This window comes from Dermochelys coriacea, chromosome 5 (genome assembly GCF_009764565.3).
Source record: "Dermochelys coriacea isolate rDerCor1 chromosome 5, rDerCor1.pri.v4, whole genome shotgun sequence".
Lineage (NCBI taxonomy): Eukaryota > Metazoa > Chordata > Testudines > Dermochelyidae > Dermochelys > Dermochelys coriacea.
The window spans coordinates 54710264-54730706 of NC_050072.1; the positions used below are offsets into that span (position 1 = coordinate 54710264).

Sequence of the window (20443 nt, forward strand, 5' to 3'; positions counted from 1 at the left end):
CTGAAGTCAATGGCAAAACTCCAACTACCTTTAATGGATGAAGGGTTGGAGTCAGAATGTGTAGTAGAGAGGACACAGCATGTAGGCAGTTGGTGTGATAAAACATTTGAGCTCCAGGTCAGGCAAACTCCATAAGAAGCAATAAAAACTCTAAAGGGACTCCAGGAAAAAAGGTAATCTGTAAGCACTCAAATCTACAAAGATTTTAAGGTCCTAAGTGTTTCTCGGATTTCCTCAAACTGTTAAAAGACACTGCTAATTCAATGCAAAGCCAGAAAACGATTAAATGTGCCCAGTAAAGAGTCTGTGTAAGGCTAAAAAAGCAGCAAAGGCCTGTAAAATGTAACTTAGATTTTAGATGACACAATCCAACAATTGAAAGGATGAGATAAGAGAGACCAAGATAAAACTGGGAATTCTAGATACCATCCCGGGGATTCTTCTTTAAGAATATTTCTGACAATGACCACCTGGAGATCAGTGAGAGAAAGAGGATCATAGTAACAGGTCTGGGAGATCAGCTGAAATGGGAAAGTCTTGATTTTTGTTTTGTACACCTGACACACACATCTCAGAACTTGCTTGCCAACTACCTAGTGGTTAGGGCACTAGCCTAGGACTTGGGACACCTTATTCCACCAGAGACTTCCTATGTTTCCTTGGAAAACAAAAGAACACAAGAATGGCCATACTGGGTCAGACCAAAGGTCTATCCAGCCCTGTATCCTGTCTACCAACAGCGGCCAAAGACAGGTGCCCCAGAGGGAGTGAACCTAACAGGTAATGATTAAGTGATCTCTCTCCTGCCATCCATCTCCACTCTGTGACAGAGGCTAGGGATACCATTCCTTACCCATTCTGACTAATAGCCATTAATGGACTTAACCTCCATGAATTTATCCAGTTCTCTTTTAAACCCTGATATAGTCCCAGCCTTCACAACCTCCTCTGGCAAGGAGTTCCACAGGTTGACTGTGCACTGAGTAAAACTTCCTTTTATTTGTTTTAAACCTGCTACCCATTAATTTCATTTGGTGGCCCCTAGTTCTTATATTATGGGAACAAGTAAATAACTTTTCCCTATTTACTTTCTCCACATCACTCATGATTTTATATACCTCTATCATATCCCCCCTTAGTCTCCTCTTTTCCGAGCTGAAAAGTCCTAACCTCTTTAATCTCTCCCCATAGGGGACCCATTCCAACCCCCTAATCATTTTAGTTGCCCTTTTCTGAACCTTTTCTAATGCCAGTATATCTTTTTTGAGATGAGGGGACCACATCTCTATGTAGCATTCAAGATGTGGGCGTACCATGGATTTATATAAAGGCAATAAAATATTCTCAGTCTTATTCTCTATCCCTTTTTTAATGATCCCTAACATTCCATTTGCTTTTTTGACTGCTGCTGCACACTGTGTGGTTGTCTTCAGAGAACTATCCACAATGACTCCAAGATCTTTCTCCTGATTAGTTGTAGCTAAATTAGCCCCCATCATATTGTATATACAGTTGGGGTTATTTTTTCCAATGTACATTACTTTATATTTATCCACATTAAATTTCATTTGCCATTTTGTTGCTCAATCACTTAGTTTTGTGAGATCTTTTTGAAGTTCTTCACAGTCTGCTTTGGTCTTAATTATCTTGAGCAGTTTAGTATCATCTACAAACTTTGCTACTTCACTGTTTACCTCTTTCTCCAGATCATTTATGAATAAGTTGATTAGGATTGGTCTTAGGACTGACCCTTGGGGAACACCACTAGTTACACCTCTCCATTTTGAAAATTTACCATTTTTCCTACCCTTTGTTCCCTGTCTTTTAACCAGTTCTCAACCCATGAAAGGATCTTCCCTCTTATCCCATGACAACCTAATTTACGTAAGAGCCTTTGGTGAGGGACCTTGTCAAAGGCTTTCTGGAAATCTAAGTACACTATGTCCACTGGATCCCCCTTGTCCACATGTTTGTTGACCCCCTCGAAGAACTCTAATAGATTAGTAAAACAATCTCCCTTTACAGAAACCATGTTGACTTTTGTGCAACAATTTATGTTCTTCTATGTGTCTGACAATTTTATTCTTTACTATTGTTTCAACTAATTTGCCCGGTACTGACGTTAGACTTACCTGTCTGTAATTGCCAGGATCACCTCTAGAGCCCTTCTTAAATATTGGTGTTACATTAGTTATCTTCCACTCATTGGGTACAGAAGCTGATTTAAAGGACAGGTTACAACGATAGTTAACAGATCTGCAATTTCACATTTGAGTTCTTTCAGAACTCTTGAGTGAATGTCATCTGGTCCCGGTGACTTGTTACTGTTAAGTTTCTCAATTAATTCCAAAACCTCCTCTAGTGACACTTCAATCTGAGACAATTCCTCAGATTTGTCACCTACAAAAGATGGCTCAGATTTGGGAATCTCCCTAACATCCTCAGGTGTGAAGATTGAAGCAAAGAATTCATTTAGTTTCTCTGTGATGACTTTATTGTCTTTAAGTGCTCTTTTGTATCTCGATCATCCAGGGGCCCCACTGGTTGTTTAGCAGGCTTCCTGCTTCCGAGGTACTTAAAAAACATTTTGTTATTACCTTTTGAGTTTTTGGCTAGCTGTTCTTCAAACTCCTTTTTGGCTTTTCTTATTACATTTTTACATTTAATTTGACAGTATTGCTCCTTTCTATTTACCTCACTAGGATTTGACTTCCACTTTTTAAAAGATGCCTTTTTATCTCTCACTGCTTCTTTTACATGGTTATTAAGCCACAGTGGCTTTTTTAGTTGTTTTACTGTGTTTTTTAAATTTTTATACATTTAAATTGAGCCTCTATTATGGTGTCTTTGAAAAGTGTCCACGCAGCTTGCAGGGATTTCACTCTAGTTACTATACCTTTTAATTTCTGTTTAACTAACCTCCTCATTTTTGCATAGTTCCCCTTTCTGAAATTAAATGCCACATTGTTGGGCTGTTGAGGTGTTCTTCCCACCACAGGAATGTTAAATGTTATTATATTATGGTCACTATTTCCAAGAGGTCCTGTTATAGTTACCTCTTGGACCAGATCCTGAGATCCACTCAGGACTAGATCGAGAGTTGCCTCTCCCCTTGTGGGTTCCTGTACCAGCCACTTAGCCTCTCTGTATCTCAATTCCCCATCTGTAAAATAGGGTAATAGTACTTCCCTACCTTACAGACATGTGGAGGATAAATACATTAAAGATTCTGAGGCACTCAGGTACTATGGTGATGGGGCCATGTACATTCCATAGCTGGATAGATACATAACACTCAAATTGCAGATAAAACAACTCCATTTTAGGATTTTTGCAAAGAATATAACTGTTTAACTTGTAAATCAATACTCCTATACAGTTTTAAAGATGCTAAATCTTATATTTTGCAATAGATTGCTATGAAAAGGAGTGGGAAACCACTTCCCCCCAACCCATATAAAATAGAATTCTGCCTAACATATCCCGTGGGTGGTTGGGGAAACAAAGTAAGAGTATGCCATGCTGGAAGAACACTGATTGAAGGGTTGATTATTTAGAAATAACAGATGGATTTTCATGTTCTTAGCCTGAAAAAATTATTAATGTGAATAATATTATCTAGCAGGCACAGGAGGTATCAGCTGTGGGTGAATGGTTTAAGCAGTCTCTGAACTTCTTCTTGTGTTTATAGTGAAGCAGACTCACTTGTTAAGTCTATTATTGAGACAAGGAGGATGAGGTAATATCTGTTATTGGACCAATTTCTGTTGCTGAGTTTGTTCAATAAAAGATATTATCTCACTACCTTGTCTCTCTAATATCTTTGGATCGACACAGCTACAACTACATTGCTGAGTCTACCATCACCAAGCACTGGACATCATAGATAATTCTTTGTCTCTCAGGGGCTTGGAGTAAATCAACATTTTCGACTCAGGCACATTTCATGGAATCTTTTCCCCTTTGTTTCTTTTTCCCATAGTTCTGGCCATTCCTCTCAACCGATCTTTAATTAGATTTTTAAACTTAAGTTTATTTGAAGGGATCTCTACATGAATGTGCTAGTTTTTAAGAACATTTTTTCCACTTTGTCTGCCAGCTTATTTGCCCACTACCACTGCTGTGTTGCGATCCATGCTATTACTATGATAACATTCAACTTTGTCAACTCTGTTGTTAACAGTAATATTCCATTAAGTATGTCATTTCTGTCAAAATGACATTTCTGATTGCCAGCAGTCCTGACAAGGAATCAGACAGGGTGACTATGGTGGCTGGCTTCACATCTATGCCACACTTTAATGCCAGCATTATCGGCTTAAGTGCTAGTCTGCTCACTCTTCCAGCCAATCAGGTGGCACAGCCAATCAGGCAGCCTACTACAGGCCAGCTTTGCTTGTTAGATTGCCTGGAGACTAACTCTGCTGCTGGGCCTGATTCCTGACAGCCAGGGCTTCTATATGCTATGGGAATTCAAATAATGCATAATAATATTATCTATTACTATTAACTATTCCACTCCCTGAATAGAATTTCCAGTTTTGGTGTCCACAGTTTAAGAAGGATATTGATAAACTGGAAAGGGTTCAGAGAAGAATCACCAGAACGATTAAAGGATTGGAAAACATGTTTCACTGTGAAAGATTCTCAGAGCTCGCTCTATTTCACTTAGTTTAAGAAAGAGAAGGTTAAGATGATTTGAGCACAGTCTATAAAGTCCTACATGTGGAACAAAAATTTGATAATGTGCTTGTAATCTAGCAGACAGAAGTGTAACAAGATCCAGTTGCTGGAAGTTGAAGCTAGAGAAATTCAGACTGGTAATAAGATGCAAATTTTTAACAGTGAGGGTAATTAACTACTGGAACAATTTACCCAGGCTTGTGGCAGCAATTTTTAAATGAAGATTGGATGTTTTTGTAAAAGATGTGTGTGACAGACTGACAATATCTTGCAACATCCTAGACAAACCTTATAGAATTAAAATAAAGGTACTGAATTAAGTTAAATCTCATTGAATTAGATTTAATACCTTTGGAGTTCATTGCATTAAAAATGCAATTGTGTATGTGTTATTATGGAATTGTATGCAACTCCTCTGGAAGTAGGATGTGTAAATGCTAATGTAATTCCTTTGTTTATCAGAACCCTTTGAAGTCATGCCCTGGTGAGTCTGTGTATACTAGTTCAAATTAGATGCTCCTGGGACAAACAAAGAAGGATTTTTGGATAAACAGCCTGGTTTTAAACAGTCTCAGGGCCTTTGTCCTGATCCAGCGAACAGCCAAGACTGCTGGTCCAATCTGAGAACTCCAATCCTAGGCAAGATTTGGAAAGACAGGAGCTACTGAGGCCCCATAAAACTGGGTGCTTGTTCTGAGCAGAACCACAACCCTTGATGGACTGCTCCTCCCATGCTAGGGTTGGGTGACCTCTGGTAAACTTATTAGCACATGTGTAGTTTCTTTTATTGTTTTAATATGTTTTCTCTGTAGTGCTTTTACCTTCAGAATAAAATAACCATGCATAAAAGTGTGTGGTAGCTGTAACTGTGGGCAGTCATACAGTTAATCATCTCTGAAAAGAAAGAAAGCGGGCAGCTTGTCTCTGCTGAGGATATCACAATATATTGAGGGCACTGTGCAGTCTGGAAATACACCTGTTAGAAAGGAGTGAGATGCGGGTCTCTACCCAAGAAAGACCATGTCTAGGGAGCCTGAAGCCTTGCTGAACCACTAAGGGGAAATAAAGGTTTAGTTGCTCTGAACTGTGACAACATTCTCTACTTCAAACAGAAATTAATTGAGGGAAGTCCTGTGGTTTGTGTTATGCAGGTCAGACTAGCTAATCTGGTTTTATAATCTATGAATAACGACAATCACCTATGTTGAAATAATCTGAGTAGATTAAATAAAATCCAACGGCAGGAAGACAATTTAGTGATTGTAAATTGTTGAAGTCCAGGACTTATTTCAGATTAGAACTGTCCAAACTAATCATGTCAATAAATTATTCAAGAAATTTAGCCTTTCTTCCTCTTTGTATATCAATTGCAAATTGTGAATAGTGTGCAGTTCATTGATATAATTAAACTTAATAGACTCAATAGAAGTAAATATAATCCTTCATGTTAACAACCCATATATAAATGACTCTCTAAGCACGCATACCCAATACATAATGAGTAAGTATATTACTTCAATTAGTTACCAGAACAATAAGAAAATAGTTTTTAAAAAAAATGCTTTTATTTCAGAAGGGCTCTCCGTTAATTAAAGTGTGAGAGCTCTTTATTGAGTGCTTTGTTGGAAGTTTAGATACTGACTGGTTTTACATACATCTCCATGGATAAGCCTTTGTTGTTAGTGGATTATCAGGAATAGTGGTATTTATTTATTTGGACTGACAGACTCATTTTACTCAGCCATCAGAAAGACATGATAGCTGACAGACCTTGATTATATGACCTAAAAATGAATGCCTTTGTAAGCCATCACCAAACTTAAGCCAGCTAGTGTCTATAGTTGTTTTTTTTTTTCCAAAAAACAGACCAAATCCTGCTCACAGAATACTCCCACTAATATCTGGAAAAAATATATGCAATTATTTTAATTTAGAACAATGCCTAATGGACTAGGATAAAATGTATAATAGTTTGTAGTGTATGAAGCCAATATACATGCATGTAAACTACAGTGGCAGAGGAGTTGTTATGGTTTTTCACTTCAATAATCCATGAACCAAAATAACTATATTTACAAGTAGGCCTTGACATGTTAGACTGTGATGACTCAGAAGGAGTAACTACACCCACTGTGTAGATAGTCCACCTATTAAGAAGTTCACAAGTAACCCTAGACACAAGGGAGCCATATCAATAATTATACCAAAGAAACGTTTCTGTGGCCTCAAGAACCTTCATTCAATAGTCCTGATTATTTCACAGCACTAATTATGACCCTGAATGTTACTAAACTACATATAAATGGCTCCCAAAGCAAACTTTAACACAATGACACAAAAAAGAATTAAGCATTACAGTGCTAGGAATAAGGATTCCTCTCACTGAGCATTAATAACTAGCAAGGAAAACAGGACTTCAAAATTACATCAAAATCCAAATAAATGAGTGTTTGACATTGAGAACTGTAACTGTTGATTGTGAATGGTAAAATTGTTCTGCTTTTGAATATAAAATAATATTTAACTTCAAACAATTCTATCTGTCTGACTAAAACTAATCCACTTTTCTCAAGGACATTTTATAACATGTGCCCCAGGCTGCTTGCAATGAAGTAAATGGGAGTTTTGACATTGACTTCACTGGAACATGAGAAGGCTTTGTATGGATTATATCACGCATTCTGAGAAGAGGAATGGAATTCTATTTTAGAGCAATTTCCACTGACACTTATCATGAAGGAAACAATTTCCAGTGTCAATAGATTAGCATGAAAATATGCTCAAGGTTTTCTCTGATTTGTTAAATTGTAACTAAAATAGTTCAGGCCTCTGCTCCCCTCCCCCTTTATTTATATTTCATAAAATAGCACTCCAAAGTTTTTCAGATTCCAAAGATGACAACGTTTAAAAATAAGAGGTGGGGAGGAACAATTCTTTATTACTTCATTATTTAATAGAGTCTAGTCAGTGTAGAATTTGGCTCAAATTTTTTGGTGAATTTTTTACATGGAAAATAACTCTAGTGATGTGTGCTATTTTAGTTGGATTTAATTCATTTGGTTTTAAAGCTTATTTGGATGGATGGGGAATCAAGTTAGAATATGACTTTAGTTCTCACTCAAATTCAAAAAAATTCAAGGTAAAAAAAAAAGTAAAGAGTTGTGAATTGTTTAATCTGTAATGGATTTCTATATTATTTTTCTACATGGACTTGGTAATGGTCATGGAAGTGGATGGAATTCCACTTAAAACATCCACAATTGTGCCTGAAGAAAAGGCTTCTAGGGCTGGTGATGCAGTCAGATTGATGGATCAAAGGAGACACTCTTAGGGGCTGTATATTTTATGGATTGGAGAGATTGGGTGTTGATGCGGGTGTCATGGAGGTATAAGAGTAGGAGGCTGCATAGTCAAGGTGAGAGCTGATAAGAACCTCTTGTTGTTAGCTAGATGGAAAAGGACAGATCTTAGAAACATTGTGAAGGAAGAAACAGTAAGATGTGGACACATTCTAGACCTGAGTATTCAAATTTGCTTTCAAATTCAAAGAAATATTTGGAGATGTTTTCGCCTCACTATTTGCTTATCTGTCATTGTGAGGTAACTAAGCACATCTGTACTTAGGTTGCATCTTTAAAATATGCACACATAAAAGAGAATAACTAGAAAACATGGGCACACAAATATTAGGAAAACAGGAATACAGAACTTATTTATGTTAACAGACATAACATTAGAAATTTCACCTGTGAACTGATCCTCAGTCAAGCCATACTTGGTTGGCAATATATTAGCTACTGCAGTAGGAAGGGCCTGAAACATAAGCCCTTGTATCAAAGGCTAGTTTGAGGAATGATAAGGTCAGGATGACAGCGTGATGGATAGAGAGGTACAAGGTGATGGGTGGAAACAGCTACATCAGAGGATGTCAACTAACTACATCAGAGGGACAGTACGTAACTTGTTTGCATTGATGTATAAAATGGAAACTAAAAGGGAGTGTCTCTGTCCAGCCTAGGGAGGAATGGAAAGTCCCACCATTCACTGAGCTGGTCCATTGTTACGGGAATACATGTATTAGTGATCCAGTGGAGTCTGCAGGATACTAGTACTGTGCCTTGTTGACAATAAACCTGGTTTTGTACCTTAACAGATCTTGTGGTCATTGGGCAGTTCATTTGAGGTACCGTGCCAGGTACATGCATGGAGCTGGGACGGCATACAGAGGGAACACATGCAACCAAACATCTCACCCCAGCTACTACCAAAGTTTTGCTTAATTTCATACCATAAAAATACCCATTTTATGAGCCACTGTATAGATAAGACATTTTGAAGTTTAAAAAAGGCTTTTACTATTATTTTAGTGCTATTACTCTTTTGCCCTGGGTGCCTAGAGTAGCCCTCACTGAAAATGCCAAGGTCAGGGCAGGCTGAAAAAAGGAGAGTAGATTCTCCCAAAGACTAGTGGCTTACACTGAAGTTAGACTCAACAACCATTTACCAACTGTGCTCCTGATCCCCCATAATGATTATCAAGAAGCTGAAAAGAGAAATCACACAGCCCCCTTTATTGCATTCCAGTTCTCTGGCTCCCAATAAGCACATTGGTTCAATAAAGTGAGAAGTTACTTAAAAACGCTGCTCATGTATACAAAATGTTCTAACCACAAAGGGCCAGCCACATTACCAGGTCAATATCAGTCTGGATATCACCCAAAATACCACACTGCCAGCCAGTCCTTTAGCATCCAAAACTAAAGGTTTCTTATAAAGAAAGAAAGAACAAGAAGAGAGTTGTTAAAGAGTCAAGTAATCAGATACTTACATAAGACTTCAAAGTCTATATATCAAGTTCTTAGCAGTACTGGTGAGTTTGCTGGCTTTAAACTCCTCTGGAACACATCCACAGCTTGGATGGGTCATTCAGTCCTTTGTTCAGAGCTTGTCTGTAGAAAGGTTACTCCAGAAGTAAGAAGCAGAAATGAAGACAGAATGGAGAAGATGCAGCTGTCTTTTATACTTTTGCCATGTGGCTTATGTTTCCTTTGTCCCGAACACAAGCTTCACAGTATATGGCATAGAAAAACCTTAGAGTTCTGCCCATCAGCATGACCGTACATGTCTTGCTGACTCATAGGTGTAGCTCCTGCCTTCTCTCAATGGGTCCATTGTACAGCTGACGGACCATCCAGCAAGCTTAGTGCTGATGCCATTCTGTCTCGGGGTGTCACCCAGAAACACAGCACAAGTTTTGAAATACAGATATACTATATATATTGTGACAAAGTTCCTCCTCTACCTTGGTGGGTCTTGCACTTATTGGTGGATTTGCTCACCTTGGAGCTTCATGGAAGCCCTCAGTTTGGATGTTTTCATGAACCCACAGTCCAGGTCAACTCCTCCTGTGTCTGACCAGCAGTTTGGAGGTTTGGGGGGAACCAGGACCCGCCCTCTACTCCGGGTTCCAGCCCAGGGCCGTGTGGAATGCAGCTGTCTAGAATGCCTCCTGGAACAGCTGTGCGACAGCTACAACTCCCTGGGCTACTTCCCCATGGCCTCCTCCCAACACTTTCTTTATCCTCACCATAGGACCTTCTTCCTGGTGTCTGATAATGCTTGTACACCTCAGTCCTCCAACAGTCCGCGTTCTCACACTCAGCTCCTATCGCCTCTTGCTCCCAGCTCCTTACATGCGCACCACAAACTGAAGTGAGCGCCTTTTTAAACCCAGGTGCCCTGATTAGCCTGCCTTAATTGATTCTAGCAGCTTCTTGATTGGCTGCAGGTGTTCTAATCAGCCTGTCTGTCTTAATTGTGTCCAGAAGGTTCCTGATTGTTCTGGAACCTTCTCTGTTACCTTACCCAGGGGAAAGGGTCCTACTTAACCTGGGGCTAATACATCTGCCTTCTATTACTCTCCTGTAGCCATCTGGTCTGACCCTGTCACACATTGCTCTCCTCTGCTCAACACTACGGGGTTGGGCAACTTGGGACATCAGGCAGCGTACTTGTGACAAGCCATCTGCATTGCCATGGTGGCTTCCAGCCCAGTGTTGTATGGTAAATTGGAAAGGTTGTAGGGACAGGAACCATCTGGTCACCCTTGCATTCTTCTCTTTATTTTGCTGCATCCACTGGAGGGGTGCATGGTCAGTCACAAGGGTAAACCGTCGTCCCAGAAGGTAATAACGTAGTATTTCCATGGCCCATTTCACAGCTAGGCTCTCTCTCTCAACCACGGCATACTTCTGCTCTCTTGGGAGGAATTTCCTGCTGCGGTAGAGGATTGGGTGTTTTTCATCTCCGACCATCTGCGATAGGAAAGCTCTCAATCCTACTTCAGATGCATCTGTTTGTAAAATGAATTCTTTGTTGAAGTCTGGGGCTATAACCATGGGGTTACTGCAGAGGGCTGTCCGTAGATTCATGAATGATTTCTCTGCGGCATCTGTCCACTTCACCATGTCTGGACCCCAGGCTTTTATCAGATCTGCCAGGGGACTCGCTCTGGTAGCAAAATCGGGAATAAATTGTTGGTAGTACCCCACCACACCCAGGAATGCCCGGAATTGCTTTTTCTGATTTGGCTGGGGCCAAATTTGGATAGCCTTTAGTTTGTTTAGTTGGGGCTTGACCATGCCCCTTCCTACAATGTAGCCAAGGTATTTAGTTTTGGCTAGCCCTACAGCACACTTGGCTGGGTTGGCTGTGAGACCAGTCCATCTTAGCGTGTCCAGAACTGCTTCCACCTTTCCTAAGTGGGTTTCCCAGTCGGGGGTGTGAATAATCACATCATCCAGGTATGCCGCTGCATAACTGGTATGGGGCCATAGGAGTTGTCCATAAGACGCTGGAAGGTGGCAGGTGCCCCATGCAGTCCAAAAGGAAGAACAGTATATTGAAACAGACCCTCTGGTGTAGAGAATGCTGTCTTTTCTTTTGCATCTTTGGCAAGGGGAATCTGCCAGTATCCCTTCGTTAAATCAAGGGTGGTCAAAAATCGGGCATTGCCCAGGCGGTCAACTCACTCATCAATATGGGGTATGGGGTATGCATCAAATCTGGATATCTTATTCAGCTGGCGAAAGTCATTACAAAACCTAGTGGTGCCATCGGGTTTGGGCACCAACACGATCAGGCTTGACCACTGACTGTGGGACTCTTCAATGACTCCCAGCTCCAACATCCTTTTTACCTCTGCCTTGATCTCCTACCTTTTTGCTGCTGGGACCTGATAGGGCCTTAAAGTTACCTTTGCCCCAGAGTCTATGATAATGTGGTGATAGGCTTCGGTGGTCTGACCTGGTTTGGTTGAAAATACGTCCTGGTATCAGCTGATCATCTCAGTTACCTCCTTCTTCTGGCTTGGTGTCTGATCAGTGGATATCCTGATCTGCTCCTGCATGTTATTTCCCTGGATTGGGGTCTCTTGGGCCACTACACACGCCTCTCATTGGTGCCAAGGCTTTAAGAGGTTAATGTGATAAATTTGTTCTTGTTTCTGGCATCCTGGCTGCTGCACCTTGTAGGTTACTTCCCTCACGGGTTCAACGACCTCATAGGGCCCCTGCCATTGGGCCAAAAGCTTGCTTTCTGCTGTGGGTATCAACACCATCACCCGATCCCCTGGTTGGAACTGTCGGACTTTTGCCTGGCGATTGTAATGGGTTCGCTGGGCCTCCTGCGCCTTTTCCAAATGTTCCTGTACAATAGGGGTGACCCGGGCTATCCGTTCTCGCATCTGCAACACATGGTCAATTATATTTCTCCCCTTATTGGGTTCCTCTTCCCAGATTTCTTTTGTAATATCTAGTATGCCAAAGGGTGGCGTCCATGCAGTAATTCAAAGGGCGAAAACCCAGTTGAGGCCTGAGGTACCTCCCATATTGCAAACATAAGTTAGGGTAGTAGGGTGTCCCAATCCTTCCCGTCCCAACTTACCACTTTCCTTATCATTGCCTTGAGGGTTCTGTTAAACCTTTCTACCAGCCCATCAGTCTGCGAATGATAGACTGAAGTTCTCAGGTATGTTTATGGAGCAGCGTACAGAGGTCCTTCATTAGCTTTGATATAAATGGGGTACCTTGGTCTGTTAATATCTCCTTTGGTAGCCCCACTTGGGCAAAGATCCCCACCAACTCTTTAGCTATCATTTTAGAGGCAGTGTTCTGCAGGGGGATGGCTTCTGGGTAGCGAGTAGCATAATCCAGAACGACAAGTATATATTGGTGGCCCCGGGCTGTCTTCTCCAGGGGTCCCACTAGGTCCATGGCTATTCGTTCAAAGGGGACCTCTATGATGGGAAGGGGTACTAAAGGTGCCCTCAAGTGGGGACAGGGACTCTGCAGCTGACACACCAGGCAGGATGCACAGTACTTCTGCACTTCATGTACTCCGGGCCAGAAGAATCGTTGCAGGATCTGTGCCAGGGTCTTCTCTACCCCCAAATGCCCCCAAAAAAGATGACTATGGGCCAGACTTAATACAGCATTCAGGTGTTTTTGAAGTACTAGGATCTGCTGTACCTTCTGCCCCGGTACTGGTGCAACCCGGTATAAGAGATTCTTCTTCATTCTGAAGTAGGGTCCTGGTCCTTGGGTTTTCCCTTCCAGGGGACCCCACCTATTTCGGTCACCTCCTTCCTAATGTTGTTGTACCTTAGTCTTCAGCCTGGTCCCATCCAAAATTTCCTCTCCCGGGGCTAATCTGCCCGAGATCTAGGGGGCCAGTCTCTGTTGCCTCTACTGGTTCAGAGCGTTAGGGTGTGGGTCAGACTCGGGTGCTTCTCCCTCCTGGATGGCCTCCTTTTCAGCTGCTCAGGTCTGCCTACCCACGAGAGTGACCCTCTGGCTTAGGGCCAGTATTCGGATTCCCAAGGCCTTAGCTGCCCTTCTTTCCCTTTTCGTCTTTCTACCCTGTCTGGGAGTGGAGAACAAATCTGGGGATATTTCAGAGAAGGTTGTGGGTTGACAGTCTACTGTGGATGCCTCACTACTTTTAGGGCTTCCCCCTTTCTCCATTTCCCCTACAGGGAGTAAGTCTTCAAATCCTGGGAAGTCCCTCCCTATGAGCACTGGGTATGGGAGTTTAGGGACTACACCTGCTACTACCTCAGTAGTGTTCCCCTGAATCTCAATTTTTACTGGGATGGTGGGGTAATAACCAACTGTTCCATGGACACATGTTATCCCTGTACGCTTAGCCCACAGCAGCTGAGTATGCTTCACGAGCTTCCCTGAGACAAGCATGATAGCACTCCCCAAATCAACCAGAGCTGTGGTCTCTACCCCCTTTAGCTTCACTGGTTTGGTGTACATATGTGGGGTTAGTGAGACCCCCACAAAGTGGATTAGGGAGCAGGGTTTGCCCAGTTCCCCAGATTACACTGCATAGGCTCTTCGGCATTGGGACATTGTGCAGCTATGTGTCCCCACTCCCCGCAGGCGTAACATCTGTATGGAGCCCTAAACATTCCCCGGTCTCTTGGTTTGGGTACTCTATCATCACGATCCTCTTTCCCCTTAGTGCTCCGACTCTTTGTGGCTTCTGATGGGCCTTCAGCCCCTCTCTTTTTCCACCTGGGCTCTCCTGGTGGCCCAGTCACCCGAGCTCTAGGGCTTGGTCCTGCTAGTTTAACCCGGGACGCTTCTTCCTTAACTGGTCAGGTCGGGTCAGCTCCCTCGCCGTCCTTCGCCTTTCTACCAGCGCAACAACTTCGTCGTAGATGGAGGGTTCATTCTGGCTTACCCAGGCATGAAGGTCTGGCGGTAGTCCTCTCACGTACCAGTCGATGACAAGAACCTCTAGTATCTCCTCTGGATTCTGGGACTCAGTTTGTAACCACTTTCGTGCGAGATGGAAGAGGTCATATAATTGGGACCACGGGGTTTTATTTTCCTGGTACCTCCACTCATGATATTGCTGGGCCAACACTGTGGTCATTACCCCAGATCTGGCCAAGATCTCTGCTTTCAGCTGGGGGTAGTCTGCCGCAGCCTCTTCAGGCAAATCATAGTAGGCCTTCTGGGCCTCCCCACACAGGAATGGAGCGAGGATGCCAGACCACTGTTCTCGGGACCAAGCCTCCCACAGGGCTGTCCTCTCAAAGGCCAGGAGGTATGCCTCTATATCATCCTCCTGCGTCATTTTCTGCAGCCAGTTGCTGGCCTGCATGATCTGCATCCCATCATGGCTGCAGTTCAGCTCTGTAAGGGCCTTTACCTGGTTTACCAGTTCCCGCAACATAGCCCGGTCTTGAGCAGCCTGGTTCATCAGCTGGCAATTATTCTCTTGCTGCACCCGCATTGCCTCCTGTTGGGCGGCAGCCTGTATCAGTGCCTGCACTACATCCTCCATTGTGATGAAAAAAAAAATCCTCTCCCTTTTTTTTTTCTCCCCCAAACATTCTCCTTCTTCCGCCATGCTGTGCACACCAAATCTCACTGCTAACAACAGTTGTGACAAAGTTCCTCCTCTACCTTGGTGGGTCTTGCGCTTATTGGTGGATTTGCTCACCTTGGAGCTTCATGGCAGCCCTCAGTTTGATTGTTTTCGAGAACACAGTCCAGGTCAACTCCTCCTGTGTCTGACCAGGGCGGTTTGGGGAAACCCTCTACTCCGGGTTCCAGCCCAGGGCCGTGTGGAATGCAGCTGTCTAGAGTGCCTCCTGGAACAGCTGTGCAACAGCTACAACTCCCTGGGCTAGTTCCCCATGGCCTCCTCCCAACACTTTCTTTATCCTCACCATAGGACCTTCCTCCTGGTGTCTGATAATGCTTGTACACCTCAGTCCTCCAACAGTATGTGTTCTCACTCTCAGCTTCTAGTGCCTCTTGCTCCCAGCTCCTTACATGCGCACCACAAACTGAAGTGAGCTCCTTTTTAAACCCAGGTGCCCTGATTAGCCTGCCTTAATTGATTCTAGCAACTTCTTGATTGGCTGCAGGTGTTCTAATCAGCCTGTCTTAATTGTGTCCAGAAGTTCTGGTTCTGATTGTTCTGGAACCATCCTTGTTACCTTACCCAGGGAAAAGGGACCTACTTAACCTGGGGCTAATATATCTGCCTTCCATTACTCCCTGTAGCCATCTGGTCTGACCCTGTCACAATATCTATAACTCATAATACAAAGGTGATACAAACATATAAACAAGATTATCATACTTGCAAAACATAACACTGTCATTGACACCTTACATGGCATATCTGGCATGATTCATTGCAATTTTATAACATTGATATTAATTTTATAAATTTCCCATTTTTCCATGTAGCATCACAACTCCAATAAAAAATGTGAAAGTGAAACTTGGATAACAGGATTTCCCTGTCAGACAAATATTGACATTTGCTGTGGCTTTACTTCAATGGATGTGAAGCAGCCTAGAAGTTTCAGACAGTAAAGGTTTTTTTAAAGTCAATTTTTATTAAAATTGCATGTGATAGTACAAATATACTCTACCAGAGGTGTTGGATGTGCCAGGGGGAAAAACTCAAGCAAGATGGGTTCTAAAACTTTTGTCACTAGCAACGGAAAACAAAGTCAGTAGTAGATATATATCAAGCTGACAGCTGTCTACTATGATAGATAAAGACTGGAACTGAGGATCAATCCTATCAGTCAACTCTAGCAAATGAAATAATAAAATGTTATGACAGACTTTGTCTTTTAAAAACTTGAATACTACTTTCTTGTCAAAACATGCCTGTACAATTCTGAATCTTAGTTAAAATGTAAGGCATGAGAGAAAGACTACGGTCTCTATTTGTCATAAAAAAAAACACAACAGTAAACGTTAAAGCAGAGATTCGATGAAAGTGGCTGCTTTAATTAAAACCACACACACACACACACACACACACACACACACACACACACACCCCCCTGATCTTCCAAGCTGCAGAGAGCCACCCAGACAGGGCAGCTTACAGGTTCAGGATAGCAGTTTATCTGGCAGCTTGCCACCACAAAACTATGCTATCACATTTCAGATCTGGTTGGCAATGACTGTGCTATTCCAGTACCTAACCTGTCATAACCAAAGAGCAGATAACCCTGTGGTAAATTATGTGATTTTTTCCCCTTATAGATACAAATAACTACTAGCTAGTGGAGAAATTCCCAAAAGTTTCTTCAGGGGATACCATCATAGGGCCTAATCACATCAGCCACACTATCAGATGCTCCTTCACCTGCGCATCTACCAATGTGATATATGCCATCATGTGCCAGCAATGCCCCTCTGCCATGTACATTGGCCAAACTGGACAGTCTCTACGTAAAAGAATGAATGGACACAAATCAGACGTCAAGAATTATAACATTCAAAAACCAGTTGGAGAACACTTCAATCTCTCTGGTCACTCAGTTACAGACGTAAGAGTGGCTATCCTTCAACAAAAAAGCTTCAAAAACAGACTCCAACGAGAGACTGCTGAATTGGAATTAATTTGCAAACTGGATACAATTAACTTAGGCTTGAATAGAGACTGGGAATGGATGAGTCATTACACAAAGTAAAACTATTTCCCCATGGTATTTCTCCCCCCCCACACCCCCCCCACTGTTCCTCAGATATTCTTGTTAACTGCTGGAAATAGCCTACCTTGCTTGTCACCATGAAAGGTTTTCCTCCTTCCCCCCCCCCCTGCTGCTGGTGATGGCTTATCTTAAGTGATCACTCTCCTTACAGTGTGTATGATAAACCCATTGTTTCATGTTCTCTGTGTGTGTATATAAATCTCCCCTCTGTTTTTTCCACCAAATGCATCCGATGAAGTGAGCTGTAGTTCACGAAAGCTTATGCTCTAATAAATTTGTTAGTCTCTAAGGTGCCACAAGTACTCCTTTTCTTTTTGCAAAAGTTTCTTGTGACTTCTCAGCTGCTGCATTGAATAGTAATAATTGTCTTTTCTGGTAACATTATAGCTATACATGTGAACTTTCAGCCAGAGACTAAAGTAGAATTAACAGTTAGCATATTTCTCATTCCTCCTTTGTGTCTTACATAACACTGCCCCCAAGCTTGAAACAGGAGCTTTGTGGGAACCTCCTTCTGGTCAATTGAGTAGGAGTTGTGAAGCTTGACTCAGGAGGCTCTTGCATTTCCTTCATCTTCAGAGAGCTGCAGGCAGGAGCTGTGCAAAGCTCAAGGTGGGTTTACACTATGGGGCTAAGTCAACCTAAGTTATGCAACTCCAGCTATGTACCTTGGTTCAACTTAGGTACCTTCGGTCAACGTATGTTAGGTCACGCGTCAATCCCCCAATAAGTGGAGACAAGCCCTCAGTGATTTACATTTCACAGATGGTGCATGTGAACCATTTTTTTCTTTTTCCATTATACTCTCTGCAGTTTGATTTGAATTCTGAGTCCAAATGAAGCTCCAAAATACAAAGCAAATCTCAAAATGGTGTTGAGTTTTGCATAGTTTGGGACACAATCTCCAAATTTTGCACAGTTTATACTGGATTAACCTGGATTTACCAAAAAGCTTATTAACTTTGGTAAATCTCAGTGAAGTTTATGAAAGTTTTACAGAGCTCTAGAACTATCTTACTCATATTTCTAACTTGTGTGTCTGCTGATTGGTAGTTAAAAACTAGAGCAGACTGAATCAGTTAGCAGAGGACCCTATTTCATGGCTAGACTCTTTGAGTAAGTGATCTGCATATTACCACAGAAAAGACCTGAACCAAGTCTGCAGTCTGTCAGCAAAAGTTCCAATAGCTGAAATATGAGGGAGCTTCCTTCTGATTAAGACAGTTTTGCTGAGTACATTTCAACTGTAAAGTTGCTCTTCTTTTATCTTTCTATTCATTAATACTTTCACTGAAAGTACTTTTCCATCTTTTCTAATTTTTTTGATGTTGTAATAATCAATGTACATCCATACTTTGAACACTGTGTGAAGTTCTGGTCATTCTATCTCAAAAGAGATGTATTGAAACTGGAAAAGGTGCAGAAAAGGGTAACAAAAATTATTAAGGATATGAAATAACTTCCATACAAGGAGAGATTAAAAGACTGGGACGCTTCAGCTTAGAAAAGATATGACTAAGAGAGGATATGATAGGGGTCTATAAAATCATGAATGATGTGGAAAAAGAAAATAGAAAAGTGTTACTTACCTCTTCACATACACAAGAACCAGGGGTCATCCAATAAAATTAATTGGCAGCAGGTTTAAAACAAACATAAGAAAATACTTCTTCACACAATGCACAGTCAGCCATTGGTGGACCTATCCTCCATGAATTTAACTAATTCTTTTTGAACTCAGTTATACTTTTGGCCTTCACAACATCCCATGGCAATGAGTTTCACAAGCTATTAGCCAAGGTGGTCAGGTGGTGATGGTGGTCCCTATACCTCAAACTATCAGACGCTGGGTCTCGATGACAAGGGATGGATCACTTGAAATTGCCCTGTTCTGTTCGTTCTGTCTGAAATATCTGGCACGGGCCACAGTCAGAAGACAGGATACTGGGCTAGATGGACCACTGGTCTGACCCAGTGTGGCCATTCTTATACTCTTAAAGTTGTGTAGCCTGTAGCTACATTCTGGCTTTTATATATATATTACCAAGTCTTTACTCGCAATTTATATTTTGTTTCAGCAGGGACATAAAGAATGTGCATTATTGACTAGACAAAGCTGTTAAAGTGCATATTGAGGCTATTTTAAAAAAACTCTGGGTACTGCAGTGGCTCTTTGGGGGTTAGAAAATACTTTAAACGTGCATTGGCATAGAACAAATGACATAGTAAACATCCACATGAAAGTTCTTACTACATAGACAGAGGATGGCATATATAGTCTAATGTCAGTAAGGGTATAGAAAAGTGACTTAGCAAATTCAGGGCCATGTTTTTCCTCCATTTCAGTAAGCAGACTTGGATATACCAGAATTCAGGTTGGGAGGGAAGTGCTACCCAAATACATGTTTCCTCCAACAATGTAAAAGCTAATTAAAGGGGCTCCAAAAAGCATGGGATCAATGGGTATGGAGGATCAGGCTAGGGGCTGGGTTGGAAAATATAGCTAGAGAGAACCTCCTCTCCTTCTGAGAAATTTCAATCTGAAATGAAATTTGATAACCAAGTTATAGATGTTAGAAAATGGAATTTAGAAAATTTAGATGTTCGAAAATGGAATATAGAAGTATTGACACACTTGAAAGCTACTACCCTGTTAGGGTATGCCTCAGTGATCATATTAAATGAGTGGCTCTCATTTAGCAAGGAGCTAATTAAATGTGTAAAATGTGCGATCAGGTCCTGGGGGCCTGTCTAATAATTTACAGTGAGTATCTATTAGGTGTCTGAGTAAAATTCTATCCTTTACTGCCTAATCACTTCAAGGTACTGAGGAATGAATTTTCAAAAGTGAAATATTTCTGTAGTGTTCAAAAGCAGCATGGTAAAAATGTACCCAGAGGCATCTGACAGAGGACTTTGTTTCAATATCAGATTCTGAGAGTTAAGTCTTGTTTTGTTTTCGAGTCCAAGGCAAAACTAAAATTCCCATTTAAACACTGAGCGTCTCTCCACAAACACAAGAAACATGGAAAACAAGCAACACAAATCAGAACTGACACTAAATAATGGATGTTAAGATCTGCTAAGTTGTGTGGGATGATTCTCCTAAATGGAATGTCAATATACATGAATGTAATCTATTAACAGACAGAAAAAGATGAGAAAGTGAAAGAGTGGTAGCATATGTCAAAAATATTTGCAATGATGTGGCTTGAT

General features: G+C 41.7%; 1 protein-coding gene across 1 annotated transcript in view; it reads right to left on the minus strand.

The window, feature by feature from the left end:
• The window catches only part of EDIL3 (EGF like repeats and discoidin domains 3), a 424535-nt gene that overhangs the window by 158277 nt on the left and 245815 nt on the right, over positions 1–20443 (minus strand). The window lies entirely within an intron of this gene.